Below are 6,092 nucleotides of genomic sequence, written 5' to 3' on the forward strand. Positions count from 1 at the left end.
ATTGTATATATAGTTCTGATCACGATGAACTAGATGCATAGGATAAAACGTCTCATGAAATTCCAACTTCAAGTGATTCCAATCCCATGATCCAATATCATCCAATAGCCTATACCAAATCAATCCCCCCCCCAAGATAAAGGGAAAACCTTCTTCTTGACTTTATCCTCGGAGAAACCTGCAAGCTTAAATAATCTACAAATCTCACCTACATATAGCAAGTGGTAATAAGGATGAGTTGTACCGTCTCCTGCATAAGGATTGGCTAGCAGTTTCTCTAACATACCCGAAGGAATCTCATAATAAATATTTTCAGAAAGTTTAGTAGGTTGAGAGGCAACTTTTTCCGCTTCTTGTCAGGGTGAAGATACCCCAAACAGACCCTTCAAATGATTACTATCTATAGTAACAAGCAACAATAAATTTCAGCACGTATCGAAAATGTTTCCTTACCAAAGGCGCTTTGCTCCCCAACAGCGCCAGAAAAGATTCTTGATGACCGATAAGTATAGGGAAGCAATCCTAATCCTTTCCATAAGTAAGAGTGTCGAATCCAACGAGGAGCGGAAGGAAATGATAAGCAGTTTTCAGCAAAGTATTCTCTGCAAATGTTGTAAGTAACACAGATAGATAGTTTTGTAGCAATCGTAACAAGTGACAAGTAACAGTAGTACCAAGTGTCCAGCAAGATAACCCAATCTTTTTGTAGCAAAGGATAGGCCTGAAAGTACTCTTATATGAAGCGAGGCGCTCCCAAGGACACATAGGGATTTCCGTCTAGTCATGTTCATCATGTTGAGTTGATTCGCGTTCGTTACTTTGATATTTTGATATGTGGTTGGATCGGTGCTAAGGTGATGTTATTATTTGAACAAGCAACCCAGTTATAATTACCCCCTCTCGCAAGCATTAACAACTATGAAATAAGAATTAAGATAAATCTAACCATAACATGAAATGTGTGGATGCAAGTTATCCCCTTATGAAATAACACATAAACTAGGGTTTAAGCTTCTATCACTCTAGCACCTCATCATATACTTATTACTCCATAATGTCTTCCATTATGCCCATAATATGGTGAAGTGTCTTGTAGTCGACGTTCACACGACACCACTAAGAGAATCAACAACATACATATCATCAAAATATCGAATGAATGCCAACTTCACATGATTAGTTATAACAACACTTCTCTCATGTCCTAAGGAACAAAAGTAACTACTCACAAATGATCACCATGTTCAAGATCAGAGGTGTAATAATTATGAATAAGGATCTGAGCATATTAGCTTCCACCAAGTAAACCATCTAGCATCAACTACAAGACATAATCAACACTACTAGTAACCCACAGGTACCAATCTAAGGTTTTGAGACAAAGATTGAATACAAGAGATGAAGTAGGCTTGGATATGAGATGGTGTTGGTGAAAATGTTGATAAACATTGGTCCTCCCATGAAGGAGGAAGCGTTGGTGATGACAATGGCTTCGATTTCCTCCTCCCGGAGGGAAGTCTCCCGAGCAGAATCACTCTGTCGGGGAGAAAAAGGGCACCTGCCCAGGTTTCCTCCTCGAGACAGCAGCGCTTCATCGCAAAAGTATCTTCTTATTTTCTTCTAGGTCAAAACCCATCTTACAGCACAAGAGGGAGGCCGGAGCACCCGGGAGGTGGCCCCTAGCCACCAGGGTGTGCCCACGGGGTAGGCACGCCCTGTTGGCTTGGCACCAGCAGGTGGCCCCCTCTGGTTTATTTTTGCTCCATAAATTCATATATATTTCACAAAAATTCCTCATTAAGTTTCATGTCATTTGGAGTCCACGTAATGTTTAGCCTTTTTCTTGGTTTACAGGTCCAGAATTCCAGTTTCTCGCAATTTCCCTCTTTGTGATGTACCTTGTAAATTCAAAGATAAAAGACATAAGAATTGTATCATAAAGTGGAATAATGACCAAGAATAATATAAATAGTAATAGGAAATCATGATGCAAAATGGACATATCAGGTACTTACAACACATGCCTATAAATAAATAAAAATCATGTATCTAGATTCAAGTGAATTATGAGTTATTAATTATTCCATGTGCATGCATAAATGAATGTCCGTGTGTTCCTTGATTTTGTGAGTAAATAGAAACATTATATAGATATGTTTGTGCCAAGCTCTCACATCATTTGGTATTATTGATGAACTAATTAAATATTTCCAAATAATTCATATCGGAATGTCCCAAGATTACATTGTGCAAAATTTGGAACATAAATTTTGAGAACACTCAGTAATGCTAACAAATGGTATATCGAATTTACCCTTCTCACATTAGAAACGATTCCATACATGCTCAACGAAATATTTATTCTACAAGATGTGCCTTTTTCTTTCATGAAGGGCATATTTTTCAGTTGCTTGAGTAAATTGGTGAAGGTGTCAATGCATCCATGTTAAGGTTTTAATGGCGGAATTGGATAACTCGCTTGGTCATACCCATTAAAGTCATACCATAAACTATACAAATTTCTCTCATCACCGACTATAATGTTATGCATTGTGATGCACACATACATGATTTTACTAACACTAGTCAGGAGACGCAGATAGCACAGCGAGCTTGTAGAAATCCAAATAATTTACCCTTTTGATGGAGTAGAATTGTTTTCATTAATGTAGCTCATTCAGGTTATATTCTCTCCACCAGATAATATCCCATGTTATATTGTCTTCTAGAAACTATGAATTGATTTGGAGCTCGGCTTGCAAGATATTGGTGAACAAAGTAGATTGATTCAACACATTGATCGAGCCAACAACACCAAAATATTTATAGTATGTTCACAAGTTTGGAGATGCCAATGCTTCAAACATGATCGTGGAGACCTGTGATCACTACATGTGAACTTACTCTTCCATGCAACCCGGATAAGTTTCCATTCCCATTGCATGCAATCAAGACTCCAAAACATACCTAGAAAGCTACACACATGGTTTAACTGAAGAAATGAACCGATGTCTTTACATGTCGTTTAGCGAGGCTAAATATATTGTTGATACCTTCGAAAAACTTCTCCAATCACTTTAGTATTGTGCTCTATTCAATTCATAGTAAGTCTTCGATAAATTTGACAAAGCACTCATATGCCAACATATGCATGGTTGTTGTGCACTTAAGCAAAGGTCACAATCTGCTTTTGTTTATGTTTTATGGCAAAATTCTAGTTAGCATTCTTAAAATGCTTGCACGATGCATCAAAATAGGGGCTTCCACATCGGAAATCGGTGACGAAATTGAGTGTTGGTGTACACCAACATGGTAGAAGAGTAATCTGCCACATTACGTTCATTGCCCACTTCATGGTTCCTCTCTATGAATCAACTCTTCCCGTTGGGGCAATGTTAGTGCCTACTGTTACGACAACAACTAGTACAAAGTACTTGGGCTTCAGTCTAGTGATCCATTGTGGGAACAAAGCACCAATCAAAAATTTCGCCAGTTAGCTTAGCAGTGAGATTAGAGAAGACAATGCTAGTACCGTCACCGTCATCCTATGTATATCTCCTGGATTAGGGCATTGTTGGGGAATTTTTAGGGCCATAGATACAAGATGATGGGGTTAACTCAAGGATCAATCACTTCTAACAAATCACCAGTTGTCCTTACTTAAACCAAAAGGAGTGACTCATACCTACTTTTTGACCTTTAATTCGTGTGGCTCACGGTACCAAAAAGCATACTCATAAGTGTTCATAAGTACAAAACTAGCATGTCTATTTTGATACAACATGGCCATGAACTCTACCGCCGTGAGTAAATATTTCACATCACCTAAGCAGACTCGTTCGTTTGAAGGAGTCCTATCCTCGTACAACACCTAATCATAGTTTAAAAAATAATGGTAGAGATGGAAAATTAAACATAACATGACTTGCTTTTGTTTTTTCAACATAATTAATAACCATGATGGTGTAAAGAACAAGATGTGTATTATTAAGTAGGAAAACACAATTTACATGATAGATGGATATTCTAATAATAATGTATGTAACAAACTAAACAATTTCCTCTATATATAACAAATCAAATGAAAAGGGCAATTAAAGTGATACATTAAAAATGGAAAACAAATGTGTTATACTTTTATTGATTGTTTTAGTTTCCTCCAAATAGTTGGTCACAATTGAAAGGACCACGATGACGCCTAGAGGGGTGTGAATAGGCTATTGAAAACTTCTTCGGATTTGGCTTAAACCTAATGCGGAAATAAACTAAGAGGATACTTTTCAAGCACAAATCCTAAATGCAATAGGCACCGCAACGTGCACCAACAACACGATCTACCAAGATGGACACAACACGGTTACTAACAAGCACAAGTAAGTTACACAAACTTACTTGAGCTATATCACACGACAAGTAGGTGAACGACACAAGATACTAGATCACACTATAGCACACGATATATCAAAAGCTGCAAGTGTGAACGTGTGAATATAGAGGGTACGCTTGAACGATTAATCTTGTACAAAGAAATAGCCAACACAATATAATGAGCACAAACAAAATGCAATGTATGTATGCTCAACTAACACAAGTAAACCACAAGTAAGGAGTTAGGGTTAAGGATAACCAAGGTCACTGAGACAAAGATGTATCCCGATGTTCACTTCCTTGGAGGGAAGCTAGTCACCGTTAGAGAGGTGGATGTTACCATGAAGGCACACCAACGCCACGAAGGCTCACCCTATTCTCCGTTTGAGATAACACCACGAAGGCGTTTCTCAACCACTAGTGGTAAGCCTTTGAGGTGGCTTCCAAACCCTCACAAACTTTTTCGGGGGAAATCACACAGATTGATTCCTCTCCGAAGAACTCCTACCTCCTAGGAGTCTCCAACCTCCAAGAGTAACAAGATCACGGGGAATGCTGAAAACTTGCTCAAATCTCAAATAGCTTGGGTTGAGAGGAGGAGAGGGAGACGATCTATCTTTTGATTGGAACAACTCTCAAAGGGGCTCACAAATGCTCTTGGGATCTAAGATTTGGTGTGAACAAATGTGTGTGAGGTAGAAATGTGTTCTTATGAGGATATGGTTGTGTTGGGCACCCTCTCACGAAGTGGGAGGGGGTATTTATAGTGGAGAAGGGAAAGTGACTGTTGGGGTCACTTATGTCTGACAGTGGTCAGACATCCACCAGTTCTCGGATGTCCGGACACCCACAAGGGGTCGGACGTTCGACAGGGGTCGGTCGTCCGAGGGATGTAAATATATCAGGAACCACTGTGTAGTCGAACAGGGACCGTACGTCCGGAGGAAGTCGGACGTCCGGCCCTCGGACGACAGGAGGAGGCCGGAAGTCCGAGTTATTTGACTCAAATTTCTTCTCGTGCAAGGTTCCGGTTTTCCGAAGGGGGGCGGACGTCCGAGCCTCGGACGTCCGGGCCTCGGACGTCCGGAGAGAGCCGGGCATCCGGGCCTCGGACTTCCGGCCCTCGGACGTCCGGAGAGAGCCGGAAGTCCAAGTTATTTGACTCTGGATTTCTCTGGTATAAGGTTCCGGATTTCCGAAGTGGTCGGGCGTCCGTCCCTCGGACGTCCGGAGGAAGCCGGATGTCTGAGGCATTGGTTCTGTTTTCAGATAACAACAGAGCAGTGGAGATGTGGTATGAGCAGAAAAGTAGAGATGCAGTTTGAGCAAGTTCATCGCAAAACCTGTGATCCCCTCTTAATAGTGCGGGATCCCTAAAGACTCAAGAATCATAAAAGGGGTACTGATGATCCATACTTGAGTGTATACTTTTATTCGCTGATCATCACTCCGCACCACTAACGTCAAAGGAACTGATACCTTTGAGTTAGCCCTTTCACTTGAGCTTGATGTTGTTGTTCCTTCTTGGCCTAAGTTGAAAGCAAGACATGATGAAGTCTTCAAGCAGCTCTCCCATACACAATGTGGAAATCCTAGCTTATGTATTCATCTTCATTTGTCCACCATGTGAACATCCACAAGAATCAAGCATGTAGTGCTCAGGAATGCTTATCTTGATCTTGTCCTTGTTAGCACATGAGCTTGTCCTTATCAACACATGATCA

Source organism: Hordeum vulgare, chromosome 2H (genome assembly GCF_904849725.1).
Source record: "Hordeum vulgare subsp. vulgare chromosome 2H, MorexV3_pseudomolecules_assembly, whole genome shotgun sequence".
NCBI lineage: Eukaryota > Viridiplantae > Streptophyta > Magnoliopsida > Poales > Poaceae > Hordeum > Hordeum vulgare.